The sequence below is a fragment of the Phalacrocorax carbo genome, chromosome 8, assembly GCF_963921805.1.
Source record: "Phalacrocorax carbo chromosome 8, bPhaCar2.1, whole genome shotgun sequence".
Classification (NCBI taxonomy): Eukaryota; Metazoa; Chordata; class Aves; order Suliformes; family Phalacrocoracidae; genus Phalacrocorax; species Phalacrocorax carbo.
The window spans coordinates 14,730,602-14,755,082 of NC_087520.1; the positions used below are offsets into that span (position 1 = coordinate 14,730,602).

The following is a 24,481-nucleotide window of genomic DNA, read 5'->3' on the forward strand; positions in this document are numbered from 1 at the left end:
AGGAAGACAGAGCAAACCCTGTGAAAAAAATCTAGAATCCAAGGTTTGCTCCTGTTTTTGTTTTCATAAATGCTCTGGTAATTTAAATGCTGGGATGATGCTGGTGTCTAGAAGCTGGCAGGGTGTAGCAGTGGAGAGTCGAGTGCTCATCCCATGCCAGGTATGTTTTCCTCAGGTGTCTGCAACTGCTAGAGAGTTGGCAAGGTGGGATGGACATCTTAGCCTAACCCTGTGGGACTGGTTTTAGGCTGAGGATGTTGTCACTTCTGTAAAGTGTGGGAATTCTGGAGTGAGTTGGGTCATGTGGCCTGGGTTGGGCTGGTGGTACGAGAGGACAAAGAGGTTAAGCAGTGAGGATGCAGATTGCTGAAATCGGGGTGTTTGGCCTCACATCACACTTCAGTGAGCAAACCTGCATGGTTCCCCCCTCCCCAGCACTGAGTCCCGTTGTATTTTATCAGTTATCACAGGGCTCAGCCTTGATGATGCAGGTGATCTCTTCCTCGCGTGTCCTTCACATGGAGGTGACTGCTCCCAGAGACGTGCAGGGTATCGCCGGTCTCCTTCTGCTCTCTGTAAGACCTGTGTGAGGTGGCCTGCCCTAAAAACACAGCCCTTCAGAAGAGCCACTGCTGCCTGGGGACATGGTGGGAGTTGGGAGCATCAGGAAGCCGCTCCGGCAGTGCTTGGCAGCACCTTCTCTTTAGCAGGGAGGTTGGTGACACAACCTGCAGGAAAGACTCATTGCAGCCAGGTCATGCATTATATAAAACACACTGTTTCTGTCTCTTCTCATTTAGTAAATGCTCTCTGCTAAAGCATTTGAATTATTGTGGTGGTTTCCATTTAAAATATACATTTGTACTGGTTACTTAATCACTTTCTGCAAAAGGAAAAAAAAACAAACCCCAGCCCAAAGTTGCTGTTTCTCAGTGTAGACTTGGTTTCATTGCTGGACGAAACATGTATTCCTGTGTCTCTTCAGCCACTATTTATTCATCATCCATGTTCTCTGTTTATCATTTTTATTATAGCCTGTGCACTCGGCTAATGGCTTCACAAGCTTCAAAGATTTTCCTACCTGACACCTACATTATTTTCTGACCTGCTGTGACTTTCCCATGTCGCCTGTTCTCCTCATTCCCTCTAAGTAATAGGTGCAAAATGTTCCACAAAGAAGAGGTATCTGCGTCTACTCTTTAATCGCGGTGTATGGGAGGCTGCAGCAGCCCGTTGTTAATGTGTTTCAGAAGGGAGGTTGAAATAGTGCATTGAATAGAACAAAGCAGCAAAGAATGGGAGGAAGACGAACAATGAGAGCAGGAAATGCAGGATCCAGCCTCAATTACGTACCTGCTCCCAGCAGGGTTTGGGGTGGACAGAACTGACCCAGCGATTACGATTATGGCTATTGTCTGAGCCTGTATAGAAGGATCCAGATCCCATCTCTTACTTTGTAGGTCCTGCTGTGTGCACCCTCCTACCCCTTCCCTGATTGTGGCTTTTGTTGGATTTAATTGCTGGCAGGCTGTATGCAGTGAGCATGCAAAGGCAGATCCAGCCAGGTTTGTAATGTGAATGGCAGTGGCAGAATCGGGCATTCGGAGGGGTCTTGTGGGGCTGCCCTTAGCTCTCATGGAGTGTGTTCTGGATTTAGCCATGTTTACTGACTGGTTTTCTGCTGTTCCCCTACTCTTCCCCTTGTGCTGAGAGGAAGGCAGAGCTGCTGGACCCAGAGCTTGCATAGGAGGCAAAATAACCCAAGCCAGCAGCTGCAGGCTTTCACGGCATCTAAGACTGGCCCTTGCCTCTCCTGACTGAAGACAGATCAAGTCCCAGCAAGTGACCTTGTTCCCAGGGTGGCATCTTCCAGCCTGCCTTTTCTCCTGATACAGTGCTTTGATAAGTTTCTCCTCACCTGTCTATTTATGTGCTTTAAGATTCACTGAAACAGTTGCTTTTTCATCCATAATAACAGTTCCTCGGGTCTTCCACCAGATTGCTGCCAACCTCCAAGTGTTTGAATGGGGTGACATTCTGTGGAGAGAAAAACCAACAGCTTTCTGGAAATTATCTTTTTCTGAAGAAACTCATCATCACTGTTGACTACTTGCTCTTCCCTCAGGTGCTGACATTCTGTGTCTTCTTGTGAGCTGGATTTTGATCTCTCTGTACTTTAGATGATCCTATTTCTGCTTAAAAGGAGATGTCCATCGGAGGCCCTTGGAGCCGCCTGGCATGTTTTGAAGGAGGATGATCACTATCTTGGCTGTCTGAGAAGGCAAGCAGATCTCTGAGCCCTGCCAGTCAGGGCAACAGTTTGTGGCCACAAGACATCTCCAGGGAGCTGGACCAGTGGGCAGCCCCCTCCCCGCAGGGTGGTTTGGAGTCATTGCACGAGTTGGAGAAATGCTATTGCAGCTGCTTCCCACCGAGTCTTAGCCCTTTGATGCCACTGCATGAGACCTGAATAGATTTGAAAACTAATTTGCTGCTCAGAGCATCAATAGATGTATGCCACTTGTCCTTTCTGCTGCAATTAATGAGTTTCCAAGGTACTGCAGCCAGTTCCAGAAGGCAACCATCAAAGGATTGCGTCTTTGCTTCCATCAGAAGTATCTAGTGTCCCTCCAGCACACTTCAGTTCTCACAGGTTCTGTCTGGTTTTGTCTCTTATGAATTTCACGTGGAGCAAATTGTATCATTTCTTGCATCCATCCTTTCCAGACTGTCTCTCTTTTTTTTTTTTTAATGCCCTGAAAATAGGGGATGGGAAAGAGAAAGGATTCTTCCAGCAGTCAGATGGTGTTAGCTGGAGCCCAGGTGATATGTGGGTCATGGTGAATGTCCTGTCATGCTCCTTCTCTCCACATTCATGACTGTCTTAGTTATTCTCTCCATACCTGCTCCTTTCTGTCAATCATCCTGGAGCTGGCCTGTGCTTTGAGCATCCCTGCCTGTGTCAGTCTCAGCTATCATCCAAGTGGGACCACATCTTTGTGCGGGTCAGTAGTAAGTGAACGCACTGGTCCTGCTGGTGCTCCCAGCAGTCAGGAGACAATGGGCACAGCCCCGTGGTGGCTGTTTCAAGGGACAGGTTGTTAATCCTTAGCTCCATCTGCCAAGATCAATAATTAGGGCTGTTGCTTTGTATAAGCTACCAGATCAACATAGGAATTGCCTTATTAAAGCAGACATGCAGGCCTGGCTGGTTGGAAAGCCCCTGTGGCTGGATTTTGCAGAGGTAGGAACAAAACGCCTGGGGTGGTAATGGTATGGTAACATGCAAATGAGGTTTCCCTAAGACTTAAGCAGCTAAAAGCTGCCATATATGATGAACCACAAGGGTTCTGGGCTTTTTTTATCTATTTCTGTCAATGCAATGGAGACAATTGAAAAGGGTTTCTGGATTCTGGACCATGCCCAGTACCAGCAGGGTGTCTGCTGCCAGCATCCCTTTGGTCAGTGACTGCACACATGAGCGTTTCTGAACTCCCTTTGGAAGCAGAATGTGTTACATTTCCATACTTAATCTGTCATAAAACCCCATAAATACAATTTTAGTGTGTTTGCATGTCTTGCAATGAGCAGGAATTCACCTGAGTTGTTTTCCAAATTAATACTGTGTTGCTTTTACTTAACAAGGTATTTTTCCAAGCTGAGAACGGTAACGACACTGAAATTTTCTTTTTAAAAAATGCATTTTCTTCTCAGGTGCTTCCTTTTGAAATCTGTCTTAATTTCAGTTCAGCTAGTGTGTGAAACACATGGTAAGGCATTATTAGTCCCTGAAGGAATACAGATAGAATTGGCTATGATTAATAGAAACCTTCAAGAGTGGAATGGAGTCAGGACTTGGTCCTATCCCGTCAGCATCTGGAGATCAATTCAGCCGGCGTGAATCTCCGCGAGCTCAGGCTGAGGAGCAGAGCAGGAGACATACGGATGTCACTTGGTGGAGTTAGCCCTGGGTTGTCCCCTTCCAGGTGGGACCTGTTGTTGGAGGAAGGCGTGGGGAGGACTGGCTGGTGGAGTGGTGAAAGTGGTGTGTGGGTTGGGGTGACAGGGGAGGGAGATCGAAGGGCATATTGGGGTCCTTGGCATGTGATGACGTGCTTTAGAAATGAGCTGCTATTTCTGGCCTCAAGCTTCCCACAGCTGTGCACGATGGCTCTTGTGTGACTGCTGTGATGGAGAGCAGAGCTGGGAGGGGGGGGAATATTTTGAGGCATGTTCCAAAAAACTTGGGAATGAGAATGTGGAGGTGTGGAAGCGGTGCGGGGCAGGGCAGGAAGTTCAGGCTCTGCTCTGAGCTCCTGCTCCATGTATGACCCGAGCAATTCCCTTGGAGGCTGTGTTTTCACATCTTTGTGAGATGTGGAGGGTGGACCTGTCCCTTAAGAGAGTAGTGGAGAAATACCAGGTGGTGTTATCTGCACTGACTTTGGCATTAGTGGGTGTTTCTGGAGGCTGTAGCCAAAGACGTTTAAAGCTTTTCTAACATACCTGCTGGATAGGAGAAAGAAAAGATGTTGCAGAAAGGAGATCTCTTCATCATGCTCTGGGAGCAAGTCCTCCCCACGCAAGCTGACCTTACAGCTCAGACCGTGAGTGTGCTTACATAGGCAGCAAGTTCTGAGCAGCTACAGAGTGGGGGAGAAGCAGCAAGTGGCAGAGGTGCTTTGCAAAGGCAAAACCAGATCAGTTATGGAGTTATGTCAGCACATCTGTCTGGAGAAGGGTATAAAGGGAATAGTTATGTGCAATGGTGGCAGCCCCAGGAGATGCCCAGTTTCCCATCTCACAGCTCAGTGCTTGCAGCTGATCTTCCCTGTGTGCGTGGGACTGTGCTGGCATGGGCACAGTTGCCAAAGAGAGGATTGTGGGTGCCTCCACCTTAGCTAGCTGAATGAGGCAGAGGGGTCTAAAATAATTTAAACAAGGATTTGGTGTTAGGAAGTTGATTTTGCTTATGGAGATCATGGTTTAAGGGTATGCAAACTGGTCAAGGGGCCCACGACTGAGCCTGTTTGGCAGGTCTGCACTCCTTGCACCCTTGCCATAAGCTGAGAGTAGAGGTGCATTGAACCCATCTTTCTGGAGCAAAGTGGATGAGGAGCAGTGTCCATGGGTGCACATCAGCGGGGAAGAAGGTACAGAGGGACACGTCTCAGGTCCAGCCAGGACAGTCTTTTCACAGGAGCTAGCACAGTAGCAGCACTTCCAAGAATGTGACTTGAACCTTGCTAATTGTCCTAATGGGTGGGAGGGCTGCTGCAAATAAGCTGATACTGCAGATAAGTGGGAAGCTGAGCAAATGTTAAGCATCACGCCTGGCACCTTACAAAACATCTATTCTTCACTGATTTTGACAAATGCAATTTGGTTTTATTATCCCTGATACCCCCCTGGCAGGGCAACAAATTTGCCAAGGTGTATTTTGTAAAGGGAGGAAGGCTTCATAGTGTGAACTCTTTCTGCAAGACCTGGCCAGGAGATCTTAGAGAAATACTGTAAGGCTGCTGTGGATTTTCTTTTCTTTCCCTGGGGACTCGGGGGATTGCAGACCAGCGGATTGTGGATTAGTGGATCAGGAATTAGAAATGCATTTTTCATTCTTATGTTACACACTAATGAACTGACAAATTTAATTTCTTTAAATCCAGCTACTTCAGCTAGAATAAGTGAAGTCGCCTTCAGTGTCTTTTGGTAACTCAGAAGGGCTGAATTGCGGTCTCTCTGGGTGTCACATCATCCAAATTCAGATCTTTGTCTTCAGCCTGTGGCTGTTACAAACGTAGTCCATTTACGAGAAAGAGCTCGCCATCCGTGGGTGGTCACCAAGCATTGCGGTGGTGTGCTTGTCAGAGCACTGGGGGTAGCGCTGGGGGGGGGCTGCAGCTCCCTGCCAGCCATGTATTGCCTTGTCAGCACAGGGAGGCAAACTCAACCCCAGAGGCCAGATGTTGCACCAGGCTGGTGGCTCCAGTTTTAGTGCCTGAGTCCCCTGGTAGGGACTCAGGCGTGGTTACCAATTGCTACTGGGCAGACACCCTTTTAAAACCCAGTGCTGCGGCTCTGCTGAGTGTCTCTGCAGCACAGCATGGCATGTTTGCTCGCCTCCGGGTGTGAGATGTTCTTGACTTGCATCTAATACATTTTTCTTGCTATTGGGCTTGTTCCTTTGAATGAAGCTGTGGCCTTCCCCCCCCTTTTAGAACCCTCTGTGGGGAGGGTCCCTGTGCCTTGGGCAACCCCTCCGCTGCAACAGGATGGGGTTTGGGAAATGCTGGTGCCAGTAGATGCACAGGCTACAGAGGGCTCCATGTGCCTCTTCTTTAGCTTCAGTGCTCTTCAGGTCTTGCGGTATGTGCCTCCCTACCCAGAATCTGTACCAGGGATAACACAGAGCAGAAAAAGGCATTTACGTTGTTAAAAGCCTAACAGACTGCACTGTGGGACCTGATCTGCAGGGGGAAACCAGCTCCATCATTACCCAGTCACTCTTCAGAGCTTTAAATGAGAGCTAAACAAAACGGCCTTGGCTTTATTCATTCACTTTGTGATGCTTAAAGTGGGTCTGAAACGCAGCCACCTCTTGATGTGAACCGCCGGCACCCCCGGCAAAGCCGTGGGCTGGTGCCTGCCAGGAGAACCTCTCTCGCCTGCTGGGGCAGGCACAGCCTGTGCCTTGCAGGAGGAGAGCGCTGGGACATTAGTTACTCCCCTTGACTGATGAATGGGTTTTGGGCTTTGCCCACAATATCTTGATTAACAATTAATATGATGGAGCTGGAAAATACATCTCATTTCTCCACCTGAACCTGACAGGTGAGGATATATGTTTCCTGGTTGATTGCTGTGCCTTGTTATAGCCTATTTATGATTGATTGAAAAGCAGAGGCTTTGTATGAAGAGAGACCTTTAATCTCCTGGCAGAGCTGAGTGCATTTCCCTTCAGGAAGCATTCCTTCTCTTCTGCTTATCTGTAACCCCCACTTTAAACCTGAACCTGGTAGAGACAAGAAAGAAGGCAGGATCAAAGCAAAAATAATTGGGATCGCTGGCTTCTGTGGGCAGTCTGAACCCGTTATTCCTACTTACTAACTAGTTATTCCTAAATAACTCTTGCAAGAGACAATTCAGCAGTTGCAGCATCTTCCTGATGAAAAGCACTCAAATGTAATAACCATGGCAACAGTTGCTGAGGGCCAGCACAATGAGGGACAGAAACGCGCTCTCTAAAGGACAATGGGCCCAACTTTACTAACAAATGACACTGTAATGCACCAGGGAGATGATGGAAGGTGAGCTTTGTGTGCTGGCTGTTGTCCTGGTGGGGACCCAGCCATATGTACTGTGCTGGGGATGCATGTTGTCCCAGTGCACCCAGTAATGAGTCATGCTTCATTAATGGTGGGCATCTTCCCCTGTAGATGACAGGGGAGAATGTAACGTGAAAGCCAGGGAAATCATGGGGACACTCAGCTGGGAAGAAGAGGCCAGGGAGGGAACCTCAGGAGGAGACACCACCTCTGATCCCAAAGTCACAGAGGAGATTGACACTGCCTGTGTGCATGGTCAACAGATTTCCCAGGATTTGGCTGCTCTTTCTGCTGTTTTCACCCAGCTCAATTGGTGTTGTAGATAGATATCAATAATAAATACTTAACACATCTAATTTCAAAGCTGCTTCTTTGTAAGCCATCTTTAAGACCGTGTTTGAAGCTGTACAGGAGAGGTGCCAGAAGCCACGTGATGTTTCAGGTGGAGGAGTCAGTAAGAAATGGGGCATTTTGGCTTGGAAGAGTTGGCCCTTGGTGCATGGTAGAGAAGAGTGGAGGAACCAGCTGAGCCAGTGGTGCCTGGACTGAGCCTGGAGAGAGTTTGCTGTGAGGGTCCTTCATCCTTGGCTCATGCTTTTCCCTTGCCCAGGGGTCTTCCGAGTGCTCACAGTTCCCTGGAAAGACCTCTCCAAATGCTCAGGTCTGAATCTCAGGTTGGGAGCACCTTAGGTTATGAGATCAAGGTCTCTTCTTAAACAGCTTTGTGGGGATCGTGTTATTTTTATCAGGCAATATTCTCTCTCTGTTGTCTTATTTAATTGGATATCTTATAAGCCTGAAAAGGGAGAGAAGGAAACTCTTTAATGTTCACCAGAAGAAACGAGTAGCCTTCTAAAAGGCAGCATTTTTACAGATTTCCAAGAAGCAGGCAGTAAATACTCCACCTCTGCTTAATAATAGGCAGGCTAAGTATCTCTAAAAAGATAAAATAATGTGGGCCTGTTTGGAATAGTCAACATCCTTATCAGTCTGCTGCCATCTCTGCAGACAAGTTTCACTAGAGATTCTGGGCATGGTTTTCAATGGCTCTGAGCAGCTGTAGCTTCTTTGACTTCAGTGAAAAGTCTGTGTGCTTGGCACAGTGGCAAACCAAGCCTCTTCCTTTCTGCTTCAAATTGGGTCTTGATTCTAAGTGAGATGAATTTTCTCCTCCTGATAATTCTGTGCATCTGAAGTGATTACAGCTCCGCGTGAGTGCTCTTTTAGGAGATTTGAATGCAGCGTTTTCTTCCGTCTTAAAAACGTTCCTTCAAGCCTTATGATTCGGGGGGGGGATAAATCCTGGTGGAAAACGTCACATCTTCCTATGCAGATTAGAGATTAAACTTATATTTTTATAAAACACATATGGGGGCTAAAAGGGAAAACTTCTGTTCAGGCGAGCGGGTTTTGGCTGGTGGCAATGTGCTGCTAAATTCTTATCTGGCAGTGGAGAGGCAGAGGGAGCGAGTGGTATTATTTGGAGTTCTTAGAGAGTGAGCTTTAATGTTTGCTTAACTCCACTAAAAATAGACACCACCCTCTTTTCCTAATAGGCGGCATTTGTCACACTTGATTCATTTCCTCTCCCAAACTGAGTTCCTTCATGAATATTCATCTCTACTCCCCAGGAATCTGCCTGTCCTCAGAAGTTGTACTCACAGCGACCATGCCGTAACAATGCGAGTCAACCTTTCAAAGCTCACTGAAACCCTGGCCCAATCCAGCAAAATGTTGTGGTATCAACAGCTCTCATTGATTTTTGCCTTCTCTGTGAGCCATGATTGCTCGTTATCCCTCTCGATGAGACGCTTAACGAGTCTCCCGTTCCTGTTGTCATAGCAGCACCACATCGCCCAGTATGGTAAAGTCTCTGTCACTGTTAATTGTGAGATGGGAGGATCAGGTTGGCAGTTTTTCTAGTTGGGGATTAGGCCAAAAGGTCCCTTCTGAACTGTGATGAATGTGGTTTCCTTCAGAAGATACTAAAACTTGGTAGTTACAGAAAATTTCTGAAGAGGGAAGCTTTACATAGCGAAGACAGGGAGAGCAGTCCTTACAGAGCTCTTCCCATTCATGCTCAGCCACTGCTTAAAGCAGGAGAAAATCAGAAATGCCAAAGGAGAATATAAAAAGTTTGATTCTTGGTTAAGGAAGTCTGTCAGTACCTCAGACCTTCTGAGCGTGGAAGTCCAAAGCATGCCAAAGGTCCCTGCTACTGTTGTTCTCCAAGTTGCTGCTGGAATAGGAGAAATCTGCTGCTGCCTGGTGAGCATTGAGGAAGCAAAGGTCTGACGTGATGCTGGAGGAGCATGAGGCTAGCAAAGCTGCTGGACCACTGACCTTGGAGCCCCTGGCCAACAGGTGTATGAGGAGGTGCACACAGAAGGGTGTCTGTAGGATCTTGTGATAGGTGACCATGTGTTTCACTCACCAGTGACCAAGGAGAAGACTTGATGCATTGCTTTTCAGGGCACTGGTTGGGTGACATGCCAATTTGCTGTGTGAAGAGGTGCTGGTAGTCACCCACACCTGCGTGGTGCCTTCCAGCACATCAGGTTGCAGGTCTGCTACCTGACAGTCACTCCATCCTCACTCCATTTGCTCACTGTGTTAACACCTTTCAACCTTGCTAATTGTTAAAGCAATTCAAGGACTAAAATCAATAGTATCTCAGCAGGGTGTTGTCTGCTGGGCTTGTGAGGACCACCCAGTGGGTGGACTTCTGTTGCCAGTGGGGTCTTTGCCATCAAGGAAGACCACATTGATTTTCAGCACTGTGCTGGAAGAGTTCTACAGGGGTTGCTCTGGTGTTGTGGATGAGAAATGTGAAAGAATGATCTCATCACACCTTCCATCCTGCAAGTCCTAGAGCGGTTGTGTTTACCTGGTGCAGAGAGACGTAGCCACTGTTGGTTGAAGAGGGCAAAGAGAGGCAGTGCACTGTTTGCAGCTCGACCTGAAGGAGTGATTTATCAGCGGGGATGCCATCGTTGACTAGTAGGACCTGCCCAAGGCACTGGGTCAGCACCTCTGCTCTTGCATGGAATAGCGCTGTGTGGTCTTTTGCCCAGAAGTGCTAGGGCCAGTGGTTGTATGTCATCTCCAGGGATGACAGCTCATCTGCAGGCTCACTGCTGAGTCAGCACAGAGGCAGGAAAGAAGGGCTGTCTGTAAACAATTTACCCCGTTTCCTGCATGCCAAGGGATGGGGATCAGCTGTGCTTGTTCCCAGAGACCTACTCTCTGAATATGCAGGGCAGACTTGTCCGCTGTGCCTGTCACTGAGCTTATTCCAAAACTTTGAAATGTAGCCAAAATAATCCATGACCTAAACATAGGCATGAGTGGTGTTTTCATAGAATGAAAAAAGAAGAAAAAAATCCTTATCCCCCCCCTCAGTCTCTCCCCCAAAATGAAAAATTCTACTGGCCAAGCCCTGCAAATTAGTTTTTGTTCTTTCATATGTGCAGTGAGGAGCCAGATTTCTAAAGGCTGGCTTTCAATTTTACAGGCATTTATTATAGGCATGAATAATTGCTGGCACTGTGCTACCACTGCTGTTGTTTGCTCTTACGGTTAGGCCAATTACATATGTAAGCCCCTGATTTACAAGGAAAAGCAGAACTAAAGTAGCTTTATGGCCTACGTTTCAAGAACGAGTAATGTGTCCACAGTCAGCTGTAGGTCCCCAGATTTGTGCCGTGAAACACAGAGGTCTATTGCCATAAATATGTGGACCCAGATTGTCCAAGGCATTATGCGACACGTGCTGTCACAGCACAGCATGAAGGACATAAACATGGATGAGCATTTGAGGACCGGGAACTTGCCCAGATTCATCCCATGGCAAGCATGCTAGAAGATTCATGCTGCATTTGGGGAGTTCATAGAGAATGCGCACAAAAGAGAGAATTTGAACTAAACAAGGCTGTGCAAGTCCTATTTCCCAACATGATAATGGGTTTGTCTCCAACTCTTGCTGTCCAGTAAGCCCTCCTGGGGGGGACGAATAGATGACATCCATTGCTGAATTTCAAACTGTTCAACTGAGATTAAACTGAGAATTTTTTCTTGCCTTTGCACAATAGGCAGAAGAGTGGGAAGGAGGTAGGCCAGTGTGATGACTGATTCTCCATGGGGTGATGGTTTCCAGACAGCTGATGGTTTCCAGACAGCTGTTTGGATAGGTCACATCACCCGTGATACTTGTTGGCCTGGACTCTGTGTTGCCCAGCCTGGGGAATGTCTCACCTTGCTGTGCTGGTGCCACTCAATACCATCAGCTGTGGGATAAGGTGAAGAGCCAACCCATACAGTGAGGGAGGATGAAGAGCTGTACTGCTCCTCCTTGGACTGGTGGCAAGCTGGTGTCCTTGCTGCTGCAGAGGAGCAGAAAGGGAATGGTGTGAGTAAGGACAGAATAAGGTAGGATGTTTGTGGATGCTGATCTCATTGTCACAAATCAGTAGTGGATATTGTCTGCAGGAGGTAATAGCAGCTCCACTTGGGAAGGAGGCTAGTGTTTCACACTCCAGAGGATGGCCAAGAAAGGATGATGCATGTGTGTCATCAGTCATTAGCACAGAGCAGGCAGCTTCTCATTTCGTTGGGCTTGTGTACTCAGCTGGAGGCTGTGGCAACCTCCTTTGTGTACACGGCCCAGAATCAGCCTGACTGCTGTGTGCTGAACTGATGGATGTTGGCAAGGAGATGCCATACACCAGCTCAGTGCAGGGTGCTCCCATGTGGGTTCACAAATGTCTGTCCAGGCAGGAAGTATCACTTTAGGACCATTGGTTTCTGAAGTGATTTCCTTAAGCATCTACAGCTTCTGAAAGCAGATGCAGCACCCCATCACCCCCAGGGCGGGCAGGCAGGCCACCTGGCAGCATGCTCTGTGCCCTCAGCAGACCCAGTGGGCAGTGGCTTCCCTCTCTCCTCAGTACAAGGCAGATGGGAATGAAGACCCAGATTTGTTTACTAGGCTGCAGTCTACTGCGGTTTTACATCCTGGCAATTACTGGCAAGTCTTCTCTCCTCCTGCGCCTTCGCAACACATGTGTGAACTTCTGGTTGTGTCACCTCCCTGTCCTCTCTTAACAAAGTCTAGCAGTGGGAAGTGATCATCACAACTAACATTTGTGTAGCGTGTGTCTTTCCACAGTTCCAGAGCATTAAATAAATTGAACCCCGCTTCCTCCTTCACGCTTCACATTCAAGCTGTTTCTGAATCCACGCATCTCATCTTCCTCACCCACCCTCAGCTCTCAGAGCTTTCTTCTGCCCTGGTGATTAAGCCCATATCTCCTGCTTTGCAGAACCTACCTCTGATGCCCCTATCACTGCTCTCCATTAGAGGGAGTGTTCATCTCAAGATCTTTCTGGATTTTCCTAACCATTTCATTGCCAGGCTAAGTCTGTTGTTGGCTCCATCCTGCACCCTAGCAGATGAGGGCTTTTTCTCTTTGCCTTTAGGGTCATTAAAACTTAATTGGCCTGTCAGCTTTCTTTGTCAAGGTATCCATTCTCTCCATCCATCAGTGATGTGTAGAACACACTACTGAAATTCCCTTCTTCTTGAATAATTATCTTATTCCACTGCATCTTTTATGCAAAATGTTTCCTTCTGAAAGTGCTTCCTTTCCTTGCTCCAGCCCTTTCTGAACATCCAGTTTAGCTGTGGTACCTGCCATAGCTTTGTTTCACATAAACACACATGAATTAATTGCTTTATTACTATATTTTATTAGCTAGCCTGGTCATTTTAACTCATTGACAGCTTGATTCAGGCATTTGTAGGTGTTTTCACCTTCTCTCTGAAGATGGGATCCACATCAGCTAGCTTGAGTCTTCCTTCACAAGCATCCACCTGAGCTAATTATCTAGGCTTTATCTCCAAGCAAGCGAGAGAGACAAGACCACTTCCAGAGAGTCAAAGAGAGCCTGCAAAAAACATCATCCCATCATAAGTCAGGAGTCAAAGACAGCCCCATCTCCCATGGGGCAAGTCATCATTTCTGCTTGCTGCTGGTGACTGAATTCCAAAGACAATTTTCAAAATAGATGCAGCCCTCTGTAGGGCAAATATAAGGCATTGGACTGTAGACTTGCCTTTCTGGATTAGCCTGTGTAAGTCCCATGGAAATACAGAAACAGTGGTTGGGTCTCCAGGGATGTGCAGACCACAGGTTGGAACACATCACTGAGGGAGCCCAGGCAGCTCATCTGAGGTAGATGTCTTAATTTTAGGTGTCTAATGTTAAGTGAGATGAATCTGACACTTAGAAAGATTTGGGGGAATGTTTCCGTCTTATTTTTTATTTACAAAATATAAAGGTACATAGTGAATGTTTAAAAAACAACAATAGGAATAACAGTGATTATAGGTGGGTGCAATTCTCCTTTATCTCTTAACTGAAGCTGCTAGAAGAATTACTGCTGTGCTGATATTTGGCAGGGACACTGATGCGAGTACCCACTTGTTTCTGAAAAATACTGTTGGATTTTTAATGACCATCAGCAGCACAACCTTGATTTTTAAATGTCATCCTAAACGTAGCAGTTCCAGCCTCCTCTGCTGTAGCATGTGGGTGTTTGAGTAGGGATGAATCAGAAAGCAGAAAGAATTGCTGGTGCTTTCTGTGACTCCCAAGTTTTCCTTGAGGGCTTCCCACCCAGGAACTGGCTTGAATTGTCTGTGGGTTGCGTTGCAGCATCGTAGTCCCTGGTCCCATGGCAGTACTCCTGCTGTTGCTCTCCCCTCTATTAATGTGTGATTGAGTCACTTGATGCAGAATGAGTTAGATTTCTTCAGGAGCTGTTGTTCCACAGGCCATGCTTTCTGTTTATGAAAAGCATATAAATAAAAAAAGGTTTCCCGGCTTTTGCAGATGCAGCTTTTCCATTCTCTCTCTGGCTGGAAGTGTTCCCCAGGCTTTGCTTTTGGAGCTGAAATCTGTGCTTGGCATTGGCAAGATGGTGATTTGCTTTTGTAAATGGAGCAAAGTCTCATTTTTGAATCATGACTCAGTGAAACAAATCTACTTTCTAGTCTAAAATTATTCTAATAGCACTGTTAAACCTGGTGGGACTAGGAAGAGCCAGAGTTTAAAACATGACATTGCAGTGGGTACGATTCTCCCTGTGATCCAGCATCTTCCTTTCCCTGTAGAGGAGTGGGGTGGGTTAAGATGAGGTTCATAAGCAATGAGTGGATCGGTTGTTTGAGAGCAATACCTTCCATTGTGGCACCCAGGGGTGCTCCAGGGCACATCCATAAGCAAAACGGGTGGTAGATGATAAGAAGATTTGCTTGATGCAATACACTCCCTTCCTCGGTTACGGGAGGAATGCAGAGAGTTGCGAAGCAGATGGCAGGGTTAAAATAGGACAGATCATCGCAGAGATGCTGCTGGAAGGGAGAGAAGTGAAGTGCCTGTTCTCACACTTCGCTTTGTGTCTCTTGGAAGAGCTGGAGAGTGCCTGCGCTCCACTGGCATTCCCAACAGGGACACACCAGGCAAAGGCTGCTTTTTTTTTTTATATTATTAGCACTTGTCTTAAAAAAATCAGCTTAAATGAGGAAGCAAACAAATAAAGCAAATAACAATCGAAGGTCTTAGCTTCAGGCCACCTTTTAATGTCTCTCAAGATTATTAGTGGGATATGTTAGATAGGCACTCACTGCCACTGGAGAATATAAGCTGAAGTGTTAGGAGCCCAGTGGTTAGCACTAAGGCTTTCTTGCGGTGCTTTCAGACAGCCTTTTGCAGTGTTTTTATGTTACCTAAGGTGTGTGAATAGGTTTTGTTGGAATATTTGAGTAACTTTGCATGCCCTAAATTATGCTCAGTGTGACATGGCAGAAGTCGTGGGGATGTTTCCATGCAAAGCTGCTCCACTGCAAGTTACTGTTGCAGAAGGTTCTTGTTCAGGGGTCCTGCAGCAGCAGTAAAGAGCTAGGTAGGACCTTGGGTGCTCCTGTGTTTGCCACCATCCTAGGCCAGTTCAGTTTTGGAGCCAGGAGGCTGGAGACATGCAGAGAAAAGGAGTGAAGAAGGGGAGGAGCAGGGAGGCAGGAGCCCAGCACTCATCCTTGCACCCTGGCACGGCTGCTGATGCTCCTGGGAGCTCTTCAGTTTCCCTGTCTATAAATCAGGGGGTGCTTTGAAGACTCTGTGATGAAAAACACCGGATGAACTCAAGGACATGGTATTAACCCTGCAATATTGTTCTTGTTCCTTGCTGTGTTGTGATTTTTGAAAAGAAATCAACATTTTTTTGTGGGCTATGGCTAAAATGGCATGGAAATAAATGCTTGCACTTGTAGAGAATCACTCACTTTTTATTAATGTAGTCTCTGATGAAACAGACCCCATCCTTAGGCACCAATATGCATTTGACCCATGATAAAAGAACAGGCTTTCAGAAATGCATAGGGAGTGTTCTGTAAGCATGGCACATATAGCCTTAAGGTTGATTTACGCCTCAAAATAAAGCATTAGTTTGGATGATGGAGTTCCTGTGATGTTGTTCTCCATGCACCATGGAGCACTTGCTCATACCTACCTGGAAGGATCAGTCATCCAACACGTTGTGCTGGAAGAGAGCTCACGCAGTTCCCTTGATTGTTGCAGATGGGGCATGAGTCACCCAGTCCAGCCCTTAAATCACAGAGGGTTGACAAACCCTCCAGAGTGGACTGCACGGGCCCATCCTTCACCGTCAGGAGAACGGAGAAGATGGGCTAGCCTTGATGGTGCCGTTTCATACCCTTTCCTCTGCAGGGTCCTCTGGCTCTGTGCTGACAGGGTGATGGCAATAGCCCCAAGAATCCAAAAACCTTTGCTGTTGTGCATCTTTGATTAAACTTGTGGAAGCTGAGCTGGTATCTGAGGCTCTGGAGAGCTGCACCCCTCCACTTGCCCTGGCATCAGTGGGAGCTTCAGGTGCACAGCCGCCTCCACAGCAGACCAGCAAGTCACTTGGCTGTCGGCAGTGATGTTCGCATAGCTGGGGGTATGTGCTGGCACCAAAATAAAGCTCAGAGCTGGTGAAGCTGAGGGTCAGGAGAAGAGAGGGGTTCTGGGGCTGTCCTTGGGAGCCTCACATGTGTTGGGGCGGTGGGGTTCCTGCCCGGGCTTGCTTTGTTACTGCATGCGATCTCCAGCCCGTGTTCATGGTACCTTTTTTCTATGGTTATAAATACAGCCTGTCAGTTTGTTGTTTGTGTGTGTTCAGCAGAACAATCTGGTGCAGTTGATTTTGTTATGGCACCTAAGATTTTATTGTTCAGAGCTGATATTCACTCTTCTACTCTGCCCCGCAAAGAGGTGAGGAGGAGGAGGGGTTTCGCTGCAGCTCAGCTAGGTCCCTCTGTTCACATCACTCCTCTCCAGAGCAGTCATGCTTTGGGCAAGTCCTCATTTTGGTTGTCCCTGTGGTTGGGGCTTTATGCACCCCTATGAGGTGTCTTGCTGCAGCAGATTCGCTATTCTGTATTTTTATTTAATTACTTACTTTTACAGCTCTTCATATAAATCTAATTATCCATCTGTTATGCTACATGGCAGAACTGCAGCATGTCTGGTTTTTTTTTTTTTTGTTCCAAACTATTAGCTGTCTTGGCCTCTCTGGGTTTAGGCAAACAAGGTCCCCTCCCTGCAGGGCTCCCGATGGCTCTTGACTGTGGCCACACCACAAGAAGTAGCTCCGCTCTGCAATTCCAACACAAAATTGTTGTGACTGCAAGGGGCCAGAAACTCACATTAGGTAATTCCCAGTTACATTGTGTATCTGAGAGCAGAGTTTGCCCCAGTTAAATCCGATGTCACTGTGTCCCCAGGGAGCTCAGGGCTTGTCCGTAATGGGACATTATAGCCCTCCTCCTTTGACCAGGGTTGTTGCAGGGCTCATAAGAAGCTCAACTATCTCTTGCTGGTGCCTGGGACATAGATGCATGGTCAACAGCAAGCCAAGGTTCCCCCAGCTTTTCCCAGGCAGTCTTCCATGCTATTTCTGCATCTCTGGGGTGACTCATGCTCCCTTGGTTTAAGTGGCACATTAGCCCATCAAAATCACAGAATCATGTACTCAGCTCCAACTATTCTCTGCAGTTCTATTCTCCTCTTAGCAACAAATACTCAATAACCTAATTGCTCATTAAAAACCATAGTTGCATCTATGTAATCCATTATGTCACGTTGAGACGTGTTGCTCTCACAGGGATGCTGCTGCTCCCCCGCTACTGCGATTGAGTGCCTGGCTTGGTAGAAAGTGAGAAGGCAGCATTGCATTGAAGTGGAGATTTTCATCTTCTCGGGGTTTTTTTTTTATGTCTCTCCTATATTCTGTGCTTTTGAACATCTAATATCTCTTTTATGCTTCACATCTTTCGTACAAAATTGTTGTATTGTGTTGCCTATTGAAACTGAGTTTTCCTTTTGTCAAGTTTTCCCCCCCTCACCCCCATTTTCTTCTTCACTGTATTTTGATCAGCACAACTACTTAGGGCTCCATTTTTTCTGGGTGGTTTTTAATCTCCTTAAGTCGTAGCTCTGAAAGCCTTTGCCTGTGATAAACTCAGGTTTGAGCTGGTACTCAGAGAAGAGGCTTTCTAGGCAACTGAACCTTGATGGGGGCTTTGGGGTGTCAGTGCTTCATCTCTCCTCGTTCTAACTCTGAACAGCCGCAGGCAGCCTTGTTGGGGTTATTTTATCATTACCCTGTACATCTCATATTGTGCGTGCAAATGTCCTTTTCAATAGCATGGGACTCTGCAATAATGGAAAGCCTCTGTGTTAAATATGTATTTTTGTAAGAGATTCACCAACCCTGTGCTTAAGCATCGTTTGCTGGCATCCCACAGCAGAGCCAGGGTGGTTGTTTCAGAGGATGGAGAAGCTGCAGAATTGTTCGCATTGCGTTGTCCTGGTTATATCCTTCTTAAGAACAAAGTTCAGAAGGAGATGTACCCCACCAGTGCACACCTGGGAAGCCATAGATTTGGAGCTGGCTGGACTCGCTGCAGCTGCTCTGCAGTCTTTTCTGATGGGGATAGTTCATGCTGTAGCCAGTGCTTTGAATGCAATAGGAAAGCGTATTCTCTGCATGTGTCACTTCTCACTTGGACTATTTTAATGCTTTTTTTCCCCCTTAAACCTGCAACCTAAAATTCAATCATGCAAGTATTAACAAGCTGCTGATCATCCTGCCTCTTTTTTCTGCCCTTATTCAGAGTCTCCTATTTACAGCTATAGTTCAGGCTGGAATTACTGAATTCCAGTCAAACCTTTAAGTGTTGACATTATAATGATCGGTTTTATCTTTCTATCTATTATTTGTCAGGTAATTCTAATGTGAATATACTTAAAAGAGCTGTCAGAAATCCTCCAAATACAGAGGCCTCTGAAAAAGTAGTTGGCCTTTTCACGTATGACCCTGCTTGTACGGCTTTTAGTTTCCAGGACTCCAAAAATGACCTTTTCCATTGCCTTTCAAATTCTTACCCAGGTATGAAGGTTTGAGAGGCACAAGAAGCTGGGCAAGGCTTGGAGCTGTAATGCCGTCTTAGGCACGTTTTGGGCCCGAGCCACTTCACCCTCCTGCGAGCAAAGCATTGGTGCACTCTCATTTTCTTCATTAACGGATACTGGAATGAAAGCTGGGGAGTGGGGGTGGAGGGAGGGGGAGGGCAAGGTAAGCCATTCTGCCTTGCTGCCTCTTTCTGATCCTCAGGTTATAGCACAAGCTAAATAGACTCTACTAAAATTTTTAGGCTGTTTCACAGACTGACAGACTTTGATCCCCGTCTTTGATTTCCCAAGCGGCATTGCAGACCGCTGGCTCTGACGAAAGAAGAGACCCATTAAGTCCTCTCTAGCCTGGTGATTATCATGCCTTTTCACTGTCACGACGGGCTTTCATCAAAGCACGAGCTCTCCAGACTTACTTCCCTGCACCCTGGGGAGGATTCTGGCATTGCTCAGCAGCCAGTGGCCACGAGAGCAGGTGCACAGCTGCAGCCGCAGCGGGATACGCTCCAGCCAGGGCAGGAGAAGTGCTGTGCTCAGCACCCTGCTCCTGCTGGGCAGGAGTATCACCTCTATTGCAGTCCCCCATTCACACCCCTTTTTGGTCTTTCTCTACCTGGCTTAAGCAGGATGCTCAGAGTAAGGATGTGATATTTGTTTTTTTCTAGGGTCTTGTGCAGTTTGTACAATAGCAGGCCAAGAAATAAATATTCTCTGTGTGTCCTTACCAGAGCAGTAGAGACAAGGGCATTTACCTGCCTGCCCTGCTCTGTGCTTCCAAGTCCCTAGGTCCCTCCACACCACTTGGCTTTCCTTTTTTTTTTTTTTTTTTAAATTAAATCTAATTTTGCTGCTGTATTGCAAGTTCCCATCTAACTCAAGAGCTGCTGTTGCCTCAGGGCTGCATTGCTGCTTTTCAGTCTTCCCACACCCCTCGGATGTGTGGCCTGGAAAACCTTTGAAAAGTCTCTCCTAAATTTGTGCACATATACTTAGGTCATCCTAGGAGGAATAGGGTAAGGGTATCTCTTAAGGATAGTACTCTTAAAAAATTCCTTCTTCAGCAAAAGAGGAGCTGCTTCCACGTAATGAGTTTGCCAGCAAAAATGGCAAAGGAGAAGCCTGTGCTGGATTTGCCAGAGCAACAACTGCAGCCCCCCCCCAGCCGATGCTGCTCCTTAGTATGCCCAACACAGTGTCCAGGGAGAAACAGCAGCTGTCCCACAAGCAGGTCCCTAACAGCCCAACGGCAAGGTGTGGGGGCGTTGCAGCCTGTGGGGGATTACAAGCTACAGCACGTGGAGAGGCTCTTCAGAGGGCTCTGGTTCCAGCTTGTGAGACCGTGTCTCCTCCAGGAAGCTTCCATCTTGCTGGTGGGTCCTCTGGCCAGTTATCCCCGTCCTAAGGTCTTGCTGCTTCCACAAAGAACTTTAATGGAAGAAAAAAGGAAGAAGAGTGCAAACATCCTGACTGGCGGAAGATGCCAGGTCCCATCTCTGCCTTCACCACCCGCCCAAGGCAGGACCTGTAACCAGTCACTGGGGTGCTTCATTTCAGTTTTACTCCAATAGTACGTCAGCCCTTGTTTTTTATTATTTTTGCTCCCCACTCTGTGCGCTGTTGAGGCTTGCGGTGTTCTGCCAAACAAGCCTTGACTGTAATAATTTCTGGCCCCTTGTGGGAAGTTGTAACTCCAACGCAGTGAAATATAAACTGGCAGAAAATGGAGTATTTCCTTCTGCTGTTGTGAGCTGCAGCAGGCAGGCTCAGATGGAGGTTTTCTGTTGGCTTTCCCTCCCCTGCTTTTGTTTTTTCTCCTCTCCACCAAAGGGCACGGTCACCCTCCTCCAGCCACTGAGAGGGAAGCGTGCTGGGCTGATGAAATGGCATATAAAATTCATGCTCGGCAAAGTCACAACTCCAGGAGCTTCAGAAGGAGGCAGCAGCGGGAAACATAAATGTTGTTAAGATGTGCCCTTTCAACCACAAGCCTAAGTGCAGTGTGGGTGGCAGCCCCGTTGCTGCTGGGTGAGCCTGTCTGCAGAGGTCCCTGGGAGAGGTGGGGAGAAGCAGGGAGGTCTGCAGGCAGCAGGACCATCCTGAGTTCAGTGGAGGATCAGCCTGGGTTACGATTTGAAAACACAGAGTGTAGACCATTGACTACGCCCTGGGGAAGAGGGCATTGTATCCAGGATCCATATAAAGCGGGTCTGGTGGCCCATGTCCAGAGCTGTTCAGAGGTCATCTCATGATCTGGGGTGGATGAGCCATGTCTCAAGAAGTTCAGGATCTTCTGTCCAAGGACAAAGCCCACCTTGCAAGGGGCAGAGCCTGCTCAGGAGCTGCTCAGAGACAATGGTGTGGGCACCTGTGGCCAGTAGGCATTCCTGCCGGTCTCTCTGACCTCTTCGCCCCTGCTCAATGCATCATGGCCAGCATGAACACCAGCTGAGTGCCCATTAACCCCAGCCTGTCCCAGCACCCAGGCAGTTTCTTGAATGGGTGGGTCATGTTGGCCTGTACCTAGCCTTGTTTTCTACTCTTCAGGAACAGAATAGGAGAGATAAATGTGGGCCACATGGCTGGGAGAGACAAGAACTTCAGGTGTGTGGTGAGGGCCACATGGGGAGGGGATGCGTTGTGGCCCTACAGTTGGGGTAGGTCCTCCCAGGGTGAACTGGAGCTGTGCTTAGCACACACAGGGGCTCTCTTGGGACCTGAGCAGGGCACTTGTGTTGAGTGCCCATAGCCTTGTGGTTCTTCCTCACCCAGGTTTGAGGCTGGTTAATCTCATCTCTTGAGTGCTCCCAAATCTCTGCCATCGCTGTGGCATTGGGGGGAGTCATTGTAGGCCGCATTCAGTCTCTATCCCAGCCTCAGAGTTTCATTTCAGTTAATCTCCTTGCTGGTGCTACCATCCCCATATCCATTAGCAGATTAGCACAGGTTGAATTTCCCATGCGAGCGCTCTACAGTCTGGTTGTATTTATTTTGTTCAGGCTGCTTTTCCCTGGGCTTGACAGTGTAATTTGTACAGATCTGTGCTGAGTTTTCCAAACTCTCAAACGAGCTTTTTGGTTAGTGTGAAGCCTGGACTATTGATAGTAGAGACATTAAGCAACAGAAACATTGAGAAGTGAGCAGCACGCCTACAATCCAGGAAGGCTTCCTAACCTCTAGAGGTGTTCCTTGGCAAAAACTCCATGGTTCAGAGATTTTAATTAGATCTAAACCTCCAGGTGACCAACCAAGCATTAGAAGGCATACCAATTTTTCAGTTGCGTCCCTTGCTGTATGAGTTTTTATTTATTTTAGACAGATGTAATAGAAGAACTTGGATATCCCCAAATTAACGTTTCTCTTGAATGACACTAAGGTCTCCAGCATAAGAGTGTCTCCTTTCAGTGCATTAATACTCAGGAAAGTGCCTGCCTGCAGACTTGGTCTGCGCTTACTCTGGTCTCCCTTTCCCAGAGTAACTTGGAGGTGAAATTTGGTCAGTTTTTCAGATCAGAAGTTGTATTTTCTGAGCATTAGAGTTGCCAGCTCCTCCTTGGGGTCTGGAAATGCAGCTGTGGTTTTTTGTGCCTCCTTCGCACTGGTCATGGAGTCCCAGCATTGAAAACATGTCTGACAGTGTGGCTGATGATGTTTTAGGCAGAGCTGAACTTCCACACTGTGCCTTCCCCTCAAAGCAGAAACAAGTGCAACCCAACTCTATGCAGACAAAGGCAGAGACCAAAGCTGTCATCACTGGAAAAAACAGAGCTGGAAAAACCTCCTCTTCCCCCTCCTGCCTGGTTTGCAGCGGAGCCTGACATGGCAGGAGGGCTGCCTGTGTACCTTCTGTAGCGGCTGGGTAGCTTTTGGAGATGCACAGGGCTTTGATCACATCCCTGGTGGCTGCACTCATGTTGTCCAGCCTCTGCAGAAGGTTTCGTGCTGTTGTGGTGAGCACAGCCATGTTCAGCCATCCCAGCTTGAGCACCAGCTGTGCCCAACTCGCTGCTGAGAGTACCTTCAGTGGCTTTGGTACATGTATGGCTTCTCACTGATGCGTTTCCGTACTGCCTTTTGGGTGTCGTGTCTCTGGACTCCCAAAGGAGTCTAATCACAAGCCTGGCTTATAAATCCATCTGGACCAAAAGGAGATGCAGTATTCATTCACTTCTGTAGGACAGATATTAATTACCTCTGGCTCTTTTGAGGCAAGGGTCACGCTTATCACATTTCCACCTGATGGGGTACGTTAGACCAATCTTCGGCCAACCCCTGGGTGCTCTGGGAGCTGTTTGTCATCCATCTCACCATTGTACTCTTCCCATCTTTGCCCTGGGAGAAGTTGCTGAGGCTGGACAGGGTGCTGTGATGCTGTGGGGCTGCAGCACCAACTGTCCCTGTGCTGGAGGGGCTGTGGCTGTCCATGTTACTGCAGGTATGGCTGGAGATGAGAGCAGCAGTTGTCATCTGGGGGAAAATTGCCTTGCATCCAGGGGTTGTCTGAGGCTGATGCTGTTTGCCTGCGTTGGCTCCTGATGCTCCAAAATCAGAGTCCAGGCCAGACCATCAGAGATGCCATCACTGCTCTGCAGAAAGAAGGGGTTGACCACACAGGTCATTTCCCACGATGTTGAGGTGGCAAATAACATCCTGTTGCTGCAGGAGGAGACTCTACTGCACCTGTTGACATGGTGAGGATGGGGAATAAATACACCTTGGTACATGTATCAGGTCCCACCTGGACCCAGGCACTACCAGAAGCTAGTTTACTCCCAGGGCTGTTGGGGCTGCTGCAGTGCCGGCACATGGGGGTCTGCAGGTGCATGTGTGGACCATGCTATGAAAATATCTTCTGCAGGAGGATCCTGAAGCCCCTGGGTTCATTCTTCCTCCTTCCTGCCCTGTCCAGGCAGGTCGCAGATGTCCCCCTCCTCAGAAGGGTACCTGTGCTGTGGCTCTGCCTGGGACCCTGCTGCAGCAAGGAGGTGAGGAAGGAGAAATCAAAGGTGGCTTTCAACAAACCCCCTTTTCCTGCCTTGGTGACGGCCTGGTAATTGCAGTCAGGAACCTGCACACCAGATCTGCTGCCTCTGAGCCGTGGATGACTCCTAATGGTGTGAGAAGCAAAGCTTGGGTGGAGCGGGGAGGGCTGGAGAGATTGCCCAGCACCATGATTGACATAGATTAGCTTAGTGTTTTGCTGTATTTCTGGGAATGATGGGTTTAATTTAAAGCTGTTCCCTGCCCAAGTCCATTTGTCTTCTGTTGTTTTTTTTTTTATGACCCTGTCTGCCTCTGTCTCTCTTATTTCTTGGATGATGCTTGGCACTGGCTGCCCCAGCAGCTTTCTGGTAGTGGTAAGAGCTGTGAGTGTTTTGCTGTAGCAGGGATGTGTGACCTTTGCCTGGCCGCAATGTGATTGCTGCTTCAAAGGCAAGCAAAGGCTGAAGTGAAGTGCTGGAGCTCTTCCTCAGAGTGCAAGAGACCCGGGATCAGGGATGTAGACAGCTGGTACGCTGTGCTCTGACTGTGAAAGCCCTGCCAAAGAGGGAGCCTGTAGCATCTAACCTCTCTGCCACCTTCAAATATGTACTAGAAGTGGGTTTGCAAAGTGTCCGCGTG

At 47.8% G+C, this 24,481-nt stretch overlaps 1 protein-coding gene across 4 annotated transcripts in view; it reads left to right on the forward strand.

Annotated features, from left to right (window-relative positions):
- Positions 1–24,481, forward strand: part of SIL1 (SIL1 nucleotide exchange factor) — a 99,469-nt gene that overhangs the window by 68,988 nt on the left and 6,000 nt on the right. The window lies entirely within an intron of this gene.